General features: G+C 40.0%; 1 long non-coding RNA gene across 4 annotated transcripts in view; it reads left to right on the forward strand.

Annotated features, from left to right (window-relative positions):
- LOC149124729 (uncharacterized) overlaps positions 1-2,853 on the forward strand; it is a 315,134-nt gene extending 312,281 nt beyond the window's left edge. For all 4 annotated transcript variants that reach the window (XR_016213780.1, XR_016213782.1, XR_016213779.1 and 1 more), the window contains one exon: positions 2,671-2,853. This is a non-coding gene — a long non-coding RNA (uncharacterized LOC149124729). The remainder of the gene's footprint in view (positions 1-2,670) is intronic.
- The last annotated feature ends 12,741 nt before the right edge of the window (positions 2,854-15,594 follow it).

Below are 15,594 nucleotides of genomic sequence, written 5' to 3' on the forward strand. Positions count from 1 at the left end.
GAGCATGTGAATACACTTGAACTCGGAGAGTAGCTCTCAGCAAAGCTCTGGATAGATTGCAAAGACAGGAAGGCACCGTCCCCTACTTCTCTTACTCCAGAGACTTTAAACAGGGTTGAGGGCTGGCACCGCAGCTCACTAGGCTAATCCTCTGCCTTGCGGCACCGGCACACCGGGTTCTAGTCCCGGTCGGGGCACCGGATTCGGTCCCAGTTGCCCCTCTTCCAGGCCAGCTCTCTGCTGTGGCCAGGGAGTGCAGTGAAGGATGGCCCAAGTGCTTGGGTCCTGCACCCCATGGGAGACCAGGATAAGTACCTGGCTCCTGCCTTCGGATCAGCGTGGTGCGCCGGCCGCAGCACGCCAGCCGTGGCGGCCATTGGAGGGTGAACCAATGGCAAAGGAAGACCTTTCTCTCTCTCTCTCACTGTCCACTCTGCCTGTCAATAAATAAATAAATAAATAAACAGGGTTGATTGGAGTAGAAAAGATGCAGAGTTCCTGGAAGAATTCTCAGGTTCCACAATCATTTTTAAAACATTGAAAGAATGCATACACTACACATATACAGTAGTGTATACATAGCTATCCATAGCTCAAGAGATTGACTAGCACTGAGTTTAAACCTACCAGTAATGGGTCAAATTATTGTATTTGTTTATCTAGCAAAATTCTGCCCTTGGCCTTGTTCCGCATTCCCCCAGATATGCTCCTATAAGCAAAAAATGCCACCCAAGCAACCACTAGAGGGCCCTCAGTGTGAAGCCCAATTCTCCAACATGTAATGGCCTCAGAAATGCCTTCTTAAAACAAACCCAAGTAGTCCTTGGGTACAAAACATTACTACAAAAAGGATGATGGACTTTTTTTTACAGAAGAATGCCAGTATAGATGAATGATAGAATGTAACCATTTTAGAATCACCCAAATAATTTAGGCAAGTGTCAACCATAGATGCTAAAATAATTGAGCAAATGTTGCAGGAACAAGATTACTCACACAATCTCAGAGAATCACCCAATTTATATATCAATTTCAAGGAAAATGTGACATATGTCAATGGAGAAATATTGAGCTCACCTCCTTAACCAAGTGAACACACTCAGCATGAGTAATAAAGCAACAAACGGACATTCCATGTCTCCTGATCTGATGTACCAAGAGGCTCACAGCATCACTTTTGTGATGACAAAAATGTTTAACCAAAACCTAATCATGAGAAAATAAGGTATGAGACAATCTACAAGATACCTGGCCTGAACTCTCTAAAAATGTCAATGATATAATACATTTTTAAAACATGTTTTTAAAACACAGGGAGATATTTTTGATTGAAAGAGATTCTAGAGATACGTCAACCAAACAATTCATAAACTTTAATGATATTCTATATTGAATGAAGGAAAAGGAAGCTACCTAAGATATTATTAAGAGAAGTGAGAAATTTGAATATGAGCTATCAATTGGAAAGCATTATTATATTAATGTTGACTTTCTTGACAATTTTCATGTTTCTGGAGGACACCTGATGAATATTTGGGGTAAGAGGGAGGATGGGGACTCACAGAGCAAACCTGTGACAATGTGCTCATTGGTGAACTTGACTGAAAGACAATGGAATCTTCTCTCAATTACCCTTTTGGTTTGGAACTTTTCAAAATAGGAAGCTGGGGGCAGGGGACTTGCTTGTGAGGCTACAGAGGAAATACTAGATGTACCCTTTCAGTATTACTCATATTCTGTGGTGTGCTGCATGGAATGTGCTAGAAAATTAATCAAGTGTGAGTGTGGTCAAAAGGAAAATAGTTCCTCTTTGTGATTCTAAAATAATAACATCTCACACTTCTGTAGTATGAGGTAGTAAGTGCCAGGTATTGTGCTAAGTACTTTAAGTTCTTCAGCCTCATTTAATTATCAAAAAAAGCCTTGTGAGGTAGGCTCTATTTTACCAATGAGGAAATTGAGGCCCAGAGATTTTAAAGAACATGCCGCTGTCAAAGGTTAAGAGGATGAGCCCAAACAGAACCATCCACTTGATTCTGGAGTTTTGATTTTAGTCTTTCACACTTACTCTGTGGCAAGTACTGGGTGCCTGGACCCTGTTGAGAAAATCAGATGACATGAGTTTTTTTTTTTTTTTTAATTTAGTTTTTATTTGAGAGAGAGAGAGAGAGAGAGAGAAAGTGAGCGTGAGTGTGCTGTCTGCTGGTTCACTTTGCACATGGCCAGGACTGAGCCAAGAGCTGGGAAAACAATGCAGGTCTCCCATGTGACCAGCAGGAAGCCAACTACAGGAGCCATCACTACTTCCTCTCAGGGTCTGCATTAGCAAGGCACTAGAGTCAGGAGCTGGAGCCAGGTACTGAACCAGGAACTCCAAGATGGGATGCCAACATGTTAGCCACTAGGCTAAACATGTGCTTCCCAAGTGACATGAGTTTCATACTTATGTTTGTGTGAATATATGTATATATGTATATATATTATATTCTATTATTCTATTTTATTCTATTTTATATCCCCAGAAATGCACATGGGTTTGTTAGAAATTAGAAAATAGTTCACACAATCTGAGGCCAGTGCTGTGGCTTAGCAGGTAAAGCTTCCATCTTCTATGCCACCATTCCCATATAAGAGTTGGTTCATGTCCTGGCTATTCCACTTCCAATCCAGCTTCCTGCTAATGTTCTTGGGAAAGCAGCAGAGGATGGCCCAAGTCCTTGGGCCCCTGTCACACACTTGGGAGACCCTGAAGAAGCTCCTGACTTCAGACCGGCCCAACCTGGAGCCATTTGGGGAGTGAGCCAATGGATGGAAGATTTCCTCTCTCTATTTCTTCCCCCCTCCCTGTAACTCTGCGTTTCAAATAAATAAATAAATTGTGGAAAAATAATTCAAACAATTTGATGCAAATGTATTTTATACTATCAATGTGGTAGTTACCATTTATGAAAGAAATTATCAAAGTATTGTAACTGAGTTGCTCAGTATGAACACTAAATCTTATTATTGAAATTCAATATTCTGTTCAACAGTTACTTCATATATTATGGACTGTCAGTTTTAAACAACAACGATCATTATGAAGTTACTTATTTGTACAAATCTGTCAAATACCACAAGTCTTTTAAATTGTAGTAATATAAATTACAAGGCCGTTGCTTGTGTCAATGCCCATTGTAGCTTTTGAACATGGTTTAATGGTTATTTTCCATTTTTTATCAGCTTGGGATCCTTATCAATGTGAATAGAGACAAGTGTTAATATTGCAGGATTGGAGCTCAGTTTGTCTTATGACATCTTTTAAGTTATTCTTTAAAAAACACTGCTTAATTTGTGCCTCATTTGTATAGATGTGGAGGACAAAGTATGTGTCTGTGGTTATACTGGTGAATAGAGAATTTGACATTTTGGAAACAAAATAAAATAATCCCAGTAGATCAGAAAGAGTAATGAATGAAGGTGCTAAGGTATAGGATTGAGGAAAAGTGAAGAGAAAATAATTCTAGTTCTTCCAAGTGCTGATGCAAACATTTCAGAACTTTTGATGGCCTGGACCAATGGGCTTAGATGAGCAATGTCAAACTGAGGAAGGTAGGGTTACAGAGTATTTAAGAACATGTGTATTTAGGAGTTAGTCTGCCCAAGCTCAAATTTTGGCTTGACAATTTTCTAGGGGCATGATCTCAGGAAAGTTTCATGACCTTCTAGGTTTGCATTTCCTTATGTGGAATGTGGGAAAAAATTCATGAGTCTCACCTTAATACTACTTAACTTTGGTACTTTGGTAACAGAGAGCCCCAGGATTAGAATAAGGGAAGCCCATCCCACTAAACAAGAGTCTCAGAAGTATTTTCTTCCTCCCAATGCTATAAAATATTCTGAGGCTCAAAAGCATAACACACATAGGTTAGCACATCTGGCAATTCATATGATCAGGACCAGGAAAGTGCTTTGATGATCATGTGATGGCAAAAATCAAAACAATCTAGAAAAAGACTTGGGACATCTGAGTTGCTTCAGACAGAAACATAGTCACTTAGACATGGTTCTTTGCAAATCTGTGAATCTTCATTACAATATGCTATAGCAACCAGCATAGGGGTACCACATACGACAAAGTGTCCTCCATAAAGTTTGCAGGAAAAATTCTTATAATGCAAGGTCTCTAGCAGCACTTCCCAGAAGCAGTAACTCCTTCTTCCTGGTAAATAAAGCAATACCTACAGGAGTTACAAATAATAAGCAACCAAATAAGTGGTTTATAATCTGGTGTGTAGGTGAAGCCTGTCTTTGATAATCCAGTTTTCTTGCCCAGACAACCCAACAACAGTACCCATGTCGACTTGCTACTTTGGAGGTCTTAGGGCAATCCTTCTAAGTGTGTCCTACTAGGCAACACCCACCCCAAAACAGACTGCTAATCTCTTAGCTAGTGGGAAAACAATTGGATTAAAATTTTTGATAAGAAGATGAAAGTAAATTATAGGTTTGAATTCAATAACTTGAATTTTAAAGAATAAGTTTTCCAAATAGGATTAACATAAGAAGATACTATTAAAATAAATAGACTTCTGGTGCTTCTGTGAGCCCCTAGAGATCATCCACACCCAACATCCTTAATACAGGAGAACAGATTTAACTTCTCAAACTTTCCAACATCAAACTGGTTCATGGAGTGCCAGACCAATGCCCAAATATTCAGTTGATATCTCCATGGGGCCAAAATAATTCTATTGAAAATCATTAGCTAACAATTATCAATGTATATGCACCTAACTACAGGGCACCGGTTTATCTAAAAGATTTGTTAACGGACTTAAAGGGAGACTTAGACCCCAATACAATAGTACTGGGGGACTTCAATACTCCACTCTCAGAAATAGACAGATCAATAGGACAGAAGATTAACAAGGATACAGTAGATTTAAACGACACTATAGCCCAAATGGATCTAACAGATATATACAGAACTTTCAATCCTACAGCTAAAGATTTTACATTCTTCTCAGCAGTACATGGAAGCTTCTCTAGGATTGACCACATACTAGGCCATAAAGCAAGTCTCAGCAAATTCAAAAGAATTAGAATCATACCATGCAGCTTCTCAGAACCATAAAGGAATGAAGTTGGAAATGAACAACTCAGGAATCCCTAGAGCATATGCAAACACATGGAGATTGAACAACATGCTCCTGAATGAACAATGGGTCAAAGAAGAAATCAAAAGAGAAATCAAAAACTTTCTGGAAGTAAATGAGGATAACAGCACAACATACCAAAACTTATGGGACGCAGCAAAAGCAGTGTTAAGAGGAAAGTTTATATCAATAGGTGCCTACATCAAGAAATTGGAAAGGCACCAAATAGATGAGCTTTCTATTCACCTCAAGGATCTAGAAAACCTACAGCAAACCAGACCCAAATCTAGTAGGAGAAGAGAAATAATTAAAATCAGAGAAGAAATCAACAGGATTGAATCAAGAAAAACATTCCAAAAAATCAGCCAAACGAGGAGCTGGTTTTTTGAAAAAATAAACAAAATTGACACCCCATTGGCCCAACTAACTAAAAAAAAGAAGAGAAAAGACCCAAATCAATAAAATCATAGATGAAAAAGGAAATGTAACAACAGACACCACAGAAATAAAAAGAATCATCAGAAATTACTACAAGGACTTGTATGCCAGCAAACAGGGAAACCTATCAGAAATGGATAGATTCCTGGACACATGCAACCTGCCTAAATTGAACCAGGAAGACATCGAAAACCTAAACAGACCCATAACTGAGGCAGAAATTGAAACAGTAATAAAGGCCCTCCCAACAAAGAAAAGCCCAGGACCAGATGGATTCACTGCTGAATTCTACCAGACATTTAAAGAAGAACTAACTCCAATTCTTCTCAAACTATTCAGAACAATCGAAGAAGAGGGAATCCTCCCAAATTCTTTCTATGAAGCCAGCATCACCTTAATTCCTAAGCCAGAAAAAGATGCAGCACTGAAAGAGAATTACAGACCAATATCCCTGATGAACATAGATGCAAAAATCCTCAATAAAATTCTCGCCAATAGAATGCAACAACACATCAGAAAGATCATCCACCCAGACCAAGTGGGATTTATCCCTGGTATGCAGGGATGGTTTAATGTGCGCAAGACAATCAATGTGATACACCACATTAACAGACTGCAGAAGAAAAACCATATGATTATCTCAATAGATGCCGAGAAAGCATTTGATAAAATACAACACCCGTTCATGATGAAAACTCTAAGCAAACTGGGTTTGGAAGGAACATTCCTCAATACAATCAAAGCAATCTATGAAAAACCCACAGCCAACATCCTATTGAATGGGGAAAAGTTGGAAGCATTTCCACTGAGATCTGGGACCAGACAGGGATGTCCACTCTCACCACTGCTATTCAATATAGTTCTGGAGGTTCTAGCCAGAGCTATTAGGCAAGAAAAAGAAATTAAAGGGATACAAATTGGGAAGGAAGAACTCAAACTATCCCTCTTTGCAGATGACATGATTCTTTATTTAGGGGACCCAAAGAACTCTACTAAGAGACTATTGGAACTCATAGAAGATTTTGGCAAAGTAGCAGGGTATAAAATCAATGCACAAAAATCAACAGCCTTTGTATACACAGACAATGCCATGGCTGAGGAAGAACTTCTAAGATCAATCCCATTCACAATAGCTACAAAAACAATCAAATACCTTGGAATAAACTTAACCAAGGATGTTAAAGATCTCTACGATGAAAATTACAAAACCTTAAAGAAAGAAATAGAAGAGGATACCAAGAAATGGAAAAATCTTCCATGCTCAAGGATTGGAAGAATCAATATCATCAAAATGTCCATTCTCCCAAAAGCAATTTATAAATTCAATGCAATACCAATCAAGATACCGAAGACCTTCTTCTCAGATCTGGAAAAATTGGTGCTGAAATTTATATGGAGGCACAAGAGACCTCGAATAGCTAAAGCAATCTTGTACAACAAAAACAAAGCCGGAGGCATCACAATACCAGATTTCAGGACATACTACAGGGCAGTTGTAATCAAAACAGCATGGTACTGGTACAGAAACAGATGGATAGACCAATGGAACAGAATTGAAATACCAGAAATCAACCCAAACATCTACAGCCAACTTATATTTGACCAAGGATCTAAAACTAATTCCTGGAGCAAGGACAGTCTATTCAATAAATGGTGCTGGGAAAATTGGATTTCCACATGCAGAAGCATGAAGCAAGACCCCTACCTTACACCTTACGCAAAAATCCACTCAACATGGATTAAAGACCTAAATCTACGACCTGACACCATCAAGTTACTAGAGAACATTGGAGAAACCCTTCAAGATATTGGCACAGGCAAAGAGTTTCTGGAAAAGACCCAGGAGGCTCAGGCAGTCAAAGCCAAAATTAACTATTGGGATTGCATCAAATTGAGAAGTTTCTGTACGGCAAAAGAAACAGTCAGGAGAGTGAAGAGACAACCATCAGAATGGGAAAAAATATTTGCAAACTATGCAACAGATAAAGGGTTAATAACCAGAATCTACAAAGAGATCAAGAAACTCCACAAAAACAAAACCAACAACCCACTTAAGAGATGGGCCAAGGACCTCAATAGACATTTTTCAAAAGAGGAAATCCAAATGGCCAACAGGCACATGAAAAAATGTTCAAGGTCATTAGCAATCAGGGAAATGCAAATCAAAACCACAATGAGGTTTCACCTCACCCCGGTTAGAATGGCTCACATGCAGAAATCTACCAACAACAGATGCTGGCGAGGATGTGGGGAAAAAGGGACACTAACCCACTGTTGGTGGGAATGCAAACTGGTCAAGCCACTATGGAAGTCAGTCTGGAGATCCCTCAGAAGCCTGAAGATAACCCTACCGTTCGACCCAGCCATCCCACTCCTTGGAATTTACCCAAAGGAATTTAAATTGGCAAACAAAAAAGCGGTCTGCACCCTAATGTTTATTGCAGCTCAATTCACAATAGCTAAGACCTGGAACCAACCTAAATGCCCATCAACGGTAGACTGGATAAAGAAATTATGGGATATGTACTCTTTAGAATACTATACCGCAGTAAGAAACAACGAAATCCAGTCATTTGCAACAAAATGGAGGAATCTGGAACACATCATGCTGAGTGAAATAAGCCAGTCCCAAAGGGACAAATACCATATGTTCTCCCTGATCGGTGACGACTGACTGAACACCAAAAAGGAAACCTGTTGAAGTGGAATGGACACTATGGGAAACGGTGACTTGATCAGCATAGCCCTGACTGTTAATGAACAACTTAATACATTATCCCTCTTAGTAGTTTTTTTGTCTGTTCTACTTAATATGACTGGTTTAATTCTGTAATTAATACACAGTTATTCTTAAGTGTTGAAATTTAACTGAAATGTGATCCCTGTTAAACATAAGAGTAGGAATAAGAGAGGGAAGAGATATATAATTTGGGACATGCTCAAGCTGACTTGCCCCAAATGGTAGAGTTAGAAACATACCAGGGGACTCCAATTTAATCCCATCAAGGTGGCATGTACCAATGCCATCTCACTAGTCCAAGTGATCAATTTCAGTTCACAATTGATCATAATGAAAGGACTAAGAGTCAAAGGGAGCACATAAGCAAGTCTAGTACCTGCTAACACTAACCGATAGAATAAATAAAGGGGAGAGTGATCCAACATGGGAAGTGAGATACTCAGCAGACTCATAGAATGGCAGATGTCCTAAATAGCACTCTGGCCTCAGAATCAGCCCTAAAGGCATTCGGATCTGGCTGAAAAGCCCATGAGAGTATTTCAGGCATGGAAAGCCAAGACACTCTGGCAAAAGATCTCTGTGAGTGAGATCTCAGTGGAAAGAACAGGTCATCAAAGAAGGAGGTACCTTTCTCTGAAGGGAGGAGAGAACCTCCACTTTGACTATGACCTTCTCTAAACAAGATAAGAGTCGGAGAACTCAAGGGGCTTCCATAGCCTTGGAAACTCATGACTGGAGCATAGGGGGATTGCTGATGCCATAGACAGGAGTGTCAATTGGTAAAGTCAACAACAGGAGTCACTGTGCACTTACTCCTCATGTAGGATCTCTGTCCTTAATGTGCTGTGCATTGAGATTTAATGCTATAACGAGTACTCAAACAATATATTTCACTTTGTGTTTCTATGGGGGTGCAAACTGTTGAAATCTTTACTTAATGCATACTAAACTGATCCTCTGTAAAAAAAAAAAAAAAAGAAAAAAGAAAAAGAAAAGAAACTATCAACTCCCAACTTGACTCTCACTGGGATTAAACATGACAATAGGTCTGATCTGATTTCATCATCATTTAAAAAAAATCATCTATTATTTTTCACTTTATGTTTCTGTGTGGGAGCAAACTGTTGAAATCCTTACTTAAGGTATACTAAGCTGATCTTCTGTATATTAAGATAATCGAAAATGAATCTTGATGTGAATGGAAGGGGAGAGGGAGTGGGAAAGGGGAGGGTTGTGGGTGGGAGGGACGGTATGGGGGAGAAGCCATAGTAATCCATTATTCGTACTTTGGAAACTTATATTCATTAAATAAAAGTTAAAAAAAAAAAAGAAAATCATTAGCAACTGAGTGATTGTACTTCTAGGCAACTATTGCCACAGAGAGGTGAAGTGACTTGGCCCTGACTCAGCAGGCCATTTCCTTTATGTTAACCACTAGAAAGCTTGTAAATGTGCACCGAGGATTTTTTGTAGAGTGCACAGGCCCTGGACATATCACCTGGGCTGCTCATCACTGGTACCCGGTGTTTCTATGTTGGCAACAATAATGTTCAAATGAACACTAAGGGCAAGCTAGGAGATAGTTCTGAAGTGACAAAATAGCAAGGGAGGTAGGAAATAACTGGGAGCAGGTATGGTTCTATCTACTTTGTCTTGTTGACAGCAGGTGCATTTATAAACTGATGATGTATAAATTAATCTTTCACTTCTTTAAGGAGTCTTGTTCCATATCTGCTGCTTCCTTGAGGCCCTGCCCACCTTACAGTCTGGGTTAAAACATCACTCTACTTGGGCCATCCCTGAATAAGCAGGCTGAGGCCATTCTGACAGAATTTCTGTCATTCTGAAGCTCTAGAAAGCAGGGTATGGGTTCCAACAAGCTTGGTATTTTCTCAGCTGTGGCACAGTGCTCTTGGATGTCATTTGAGATGGGCTCCTTATTGAGCATGAAAGCTGGTTTCCTTTTTCCTGCCAGAAAACTGGGCTTTCTCATTCGCCATATTTTCTGGATCTATTGGACTTGGCTCAAAAAAACGCCTAAGCAGAGTCTGTCTCTGGGGAAAAAGCAGCCGGGAGAAAGGGTAATTAAAGTTAGTGTTTGCCTCTGAGCCTTATTGGCAGCTGCGTTCAGGTGAAGACATAGAAAAGGCCAAGGCCCACAGCCCACACACAACCTGACTGTACAGCTAAACAACTTTCTGAAGGCCTCCCCGTGACATCAAAAGGGTGGAGGTTCTAGGCCATTTACCTACATAATGAGGCGAAAGTCTTACTTGCTAAGTCTCGAAAGGTGGGTGGCAGGAATGGTGGCCTCCATTTGTCTAAGCTCATAGTTTAACCCTTTGGTTCCATTTCTTCCCTGGAATAACCCACAAACAGGAACATTCTGGAACTGAAGGTCATGGCATCCTGTGTATCAGATGAGTGTTCTACATAAGGTAATCAAAGAGCCAATCAGTGAAGTTTTCAGAAAACAGCATCATTGATCTCATCCACTTTTGTGTAGCATCATGGTATGAATATTTGTGTCTGCCCATCCCATCATACCCCAGATTTGTATGTTGAGATCTAATACCCAATGTGTACTCAGAGATGGGGTATGGTTTGGATGTTCAGTGAAAGCAGTTAAGATACCACATGGGATGTCCACATTCCATATTGGAGTGCCTTTGTTCAAGTCCCAGCTCTGCTTTCCATTCCAGCTTCCTGGAAGGCAGCAGGTAAATGTTCAAGAACTTGGATCCCAGCTACCCATGTGGGAGACCTGGATGGAGTTCCAGGCTCTTGGCTTCAGCCTTGCCCAGCCCTGACTATTGCAAGCATTTGAGGAATGAACCAACAAATGGAAAAAATCTGTCTCTCTGTCTCTTGGCCTTTCAAATAAATGAATAAAAATTAAAAAAAAAAAGAATTGAGTCTTTGGGCAATGAATAGATCCTAAAGTCAGATCCCTCATGATTGGAATTGATGCCCTTATAACAAAAATACAGCAAAGAGACAGCCATACCCGTCCACCTTGTGGGGACACAATGAGAAGGCACCATTCATGAACTTCATGAACAACAGGCCCTCACCACATGCTCAGTCTGCCAGTGTCCTTATCTTGGATTTCCTAGTCCTCAGAACTTTGAGTACTAAATGTTTCTTGTTTATAAGCTACCCAGCCTATAATGTTTGTATTATAGCAAACTGAATGGACTAAGAGGTATAGCTTAGAAAGTTCAGTTCAGTTTCAGTTTCAGTTCAGATATTCCAGGAAAACAAAAGGAATAAAATGCATAATATTTTATATACTTGACTTTTCATTAGGAAGTTTTAGAAGTTATTGGAAAATATGGTTGCCTTGATGGCCCCTCAGTAGAGTAGGTTACAATATCTTTTTATTATTGTTATTGACCTTAAGTCAGAGAATTTTGAACACCATTCAAATTTCAGACTCAATTTAGAAAAAGTATTAAAAACCCAATATTTCAGACTCAATTTAGAAAGGGTATTAAAAGACATAAACAGAGAAGTTATTTATCTTGAGGTGATATTAAACATTATTGGTAGGAACGATAGACTCTCCAGCACAAAATACAAAGCCAAAGAAAAGATATAAATGAACTTTTCTGTCTTTCTCAAGTTAGCCCCTACCAATTACTTATATTGCTGCATAGAAAGTATGGATTTCCTGTCCTTGACTTATCAGATGCTACTTATTAATTCAAGTATAATCTTAATTTTAAATCTATGGCGTAACTGCTACGTGTCTCCATTAGTAAAAACAATTGGTGTTGAAAGTATATGATTCCAAGTGCAGCTTTCACACGTTCCTGTCCTCATCAGTCTGTAACCCTGCAGCCCACACCAGGTGCAATACACATCCTTTTTGGTTCTAAACTCTGCAGCCTATCGAGCCTTTACTGTTTCACAGACCCTTTCCTTCATTTCCATGCTCTTGGTCACCACTTGAATCCAGGCCCTCATGACTTCCATCCTGGAGGGTGGTGTCAGTGTCCTGTCCTATTTCCCTCCTCCAAGGGTGGGAGGCATTAACACTATTCATGGATCTCATGCTTCTCTGTGCTCCTTCTATCATTGAAGGGAGACATGGGCCTGTACCCTGTCACAGCCAGTCAAGTGGAAGTGAACCGTGTCTCCTGCTCTTTGTCTCCTCTGGAATAGATTTTTGTCATTCCAGCACATGGAGCCTGTCTGTGTCATTGGAGCTGCTATTGAGGACATGGAGAGTAGAGCCCCTGCCAGTTTGAGGTGGCCATACATATAAGAAGATTTATTTTGTTATTCAGCATAATTTCATTAATACACCCAGTCTCTTCCTCTTCTAATTTTCTTTGCACTGTCTCACCAGGTTAATCTTCCTAAATCAATTGCTAGATTATTCCCTAATCAAAAACCATCGCAGTTTAACATTTTCCACCACTATAAATCCAGAGCTCTAGCTGTCAAGAAACTGAGCTCTTCTCTTGATTGCTTCTTCCCACTTTCTAACCAAGCCTTATGTTCTAGACCAGGGAGAAGAATCATTGCTGCCTTCAGAAGCTTCTAGCTTGACTGGGATGCTGCCTTTGCACACCCCAAGGTGCCGTTGCCCTCATATCATACTGAAACACCAAGAAGTAGATAAGTACTGCCTACAACCTGGAAGCCCTTAGAGCATGGTATCTCATGTATACTACTTATTCCTTTCTATTAGATATTAATGCACTTATTGGTGAATATATGTCACCTCTCCTATTAGATTATAAGCCATCTTAAGGCAGACACTAGAATTATTTATTTTTGAATTTCTCCACAGTACTAACTTTATATTTAGCTGTCAATTAACTCATAAATTAAATAGTAATCTTCATAAGAGGACCATGTAGTTCTATTTTAAATTCCAAATAATTATGGTTTAGTAAGTGACTAGAAGTGCTACCTACGGAGCAGACACATATTTTTCTGGTGGACCTTTTTCCCTGGTGGGAATTCTGCAAGACCACCATGGGTGAGACATGAAAGAGAGTCTGGTTCCCAGGAAGTAGCAATTAGACTTCATGCCCATGATAGGTATCTCTGCTCTGAAAGTAAGCTAAGAACTAGAGGAAACCCTAATGCCATAAAAAAGAGAAACATTTTTAAAGACTTCCAAAGTGTCTTTGAAGCAGTAATGGGTAATTCCTGGTTTCAGAGGTAACTGCTGTATTGAAGAAGTTTCCTCAAGGAGAGATAGCATTGTACCTAAGAGCCATGCAGCTTAGAATAATTAGAAACAGTGAGAGAGAACAGTTGAGCAGGTCATGGAGGTAAATCCTTTGGTCATTCAAGTCCAGGATGGAGACCAAAGGTCCAGGTGGCAAAGGGGATGCCCTAGGAGGGAGACATTTGTAAGTGTGTTGATGCTGGAATGAAATCATTGTGGTTGTTGATTGAATAGGAAGGGCTCAGCAACCCAAGAATCAAAAGGAGCCGAGGCTGTGGAGTAAAGTAGAAGCCCTTTCCTGAGATGGTACAGAGAGGCAGAGAAACACTGTGCTAGTCAGCATCTCCTTGGGTTGGTTATCTTTTTTTTTTTTTTTTTTGACAGATAGACAGTGAGAGAGAGAGACAGAGAGAAAGGTCTTCCTTCCATTGGTTCACCCCCTAAATGGCTGCTACGCCTGGTGCTACGCCAATCCGAAGCCAGGAGCCAGGTGCTTCCTCCTGGTCTCCCATGCAGGTGCAGGGCCCAAGCACTTGGGCTATCCTCCACTGCCTTCCCGGGCCACAGCAGAGAGCTGGACTGGAAGAGGAGCAACCGGGGCAAAATCCGGCGCCCATATGGGATGTCAGCACCACATGCAGAGGATTAACCAAGTGAGCCGTGGTGCCATCCCCTGGGTTGGTTATCTTTACTGTCTGGTCCAAATGATCCGCATGCACCAAAACAGAAGACCATAGGCTAAACCCACCTAGCCTGTCTGTGTTTAACTAATAGTTGAAAGTTTTAAGAATTTCACAAAAGTATAGAAATAAACAAATTCCTGTTAATTTACATAGTATATAGCACATAGTGTAATGATCTAATGATCCCCTGTTATTTTGTATGTATCTCTTGGTATTTATTTCACTGCCTTGTAAAGATCCCTCTGTAGATGGTTTCTTTGAGATGGTCACCTGGACCTGGTCTTTTCATCATTGGTTTTCAAACAACTAGTGTTGAAAAACTTAAAATGTGTGTGTACATCTGAATGAAGATGGACTCATTCTGGCCTTCTTTGACTTCATGAGACAAGTCCCCTGTAGTGGATACCACCTTTCTGTAGACCTTGAGTGGTAGCAGTGACGGCTCAAGTAGTTGAGTTCCTTCCAGCTATGTGGGAATTCTGGATTACATTTCTGACTTATAGTTCAATGCTTACACAGCCCTGGTCGCTGTGGACCTCTGGGGAGTGAACTACTGGATAGGATAGGAGAGTGGATAGGAGAGCTCTGTTTCCCTCCTGCCTCCTGTGTGTATGTGTGTGTGTGTGTGTGTGTGTGAGAGAGAGAGAGAGAGAGAGAGGCACAAAGAGAGAGTGAGCAAGAGAGAAAGACTCCCTAATTTTCAAATAAATAACAAAAATAAGATGTAGCCAGAAAACAAATCCATTTTCCAAAATCATGCTCTTTTCCCTATTCCATGCTGTTTCTCTAAGAACCAGTGGTTGGTGCATAATCCCCTGTGTTCTAAGAAAGGGTGATTTTCATTTATTCATTCAAGAATATTTGCTGACTGCCTATTAAGTGCTAGGCACAGTGCTAGGTGAAGTATATAGCAAGGAACCAAACAGAATTACCCCAGCTGACATTAAAATAGTCTCCCAATCCATGTTAGTTTTCTGAGGAAGAAATGTATAGGGTCCGTTAGACAGCTAGATAATCAGTGCTGATATGCTGCAGACATTTATATTGGAGCTATTCCTTTGGTGTTTGAAATGTTTGGCAATACTCTCTCATGGCTAGGATGTTTTCCCTTTTGCCATTTAAATAGTATGCTTCATTCACTGAAGAGTTAAAATCCTAGGATTTCATCATGCACTCCACATACGAGTCAGTTTCACAATCCTAGAAATGTCCAAAATTAGTATTGAGACTGGTCACCACTGCTCTGTTATAATGTCTCCAGGTAATGAATTATGTTTGTGAAGCTTAAATACATGAAAAATGAGTATTTTTTAATAGTTAAACATTTTATTGAAGAAGTGAGACAAAATAAGAGTGACGAGAGAACAAAGTATGACATACTACACTGCATCACATTTAGAATATCAT

The sequence above is a fragment of the Oryctolagus cuniculus genome, chromosome 9 (genome assembly GCF_051225735.1).
Source record: "Oryctolagus cuniculus isolate XC-2025 breed Fujian yellow rabbit chromosome 9, ASM5122573v1, whole genome shotgun sequence".
Taxonomy (NCBI): domain Eukaryota; kingdom Metazoa; phylum Chordata; class Mammalia; order Lagomorpha; family Leporidae; genus Oryctolagus; species Oryctolagus cuniculus.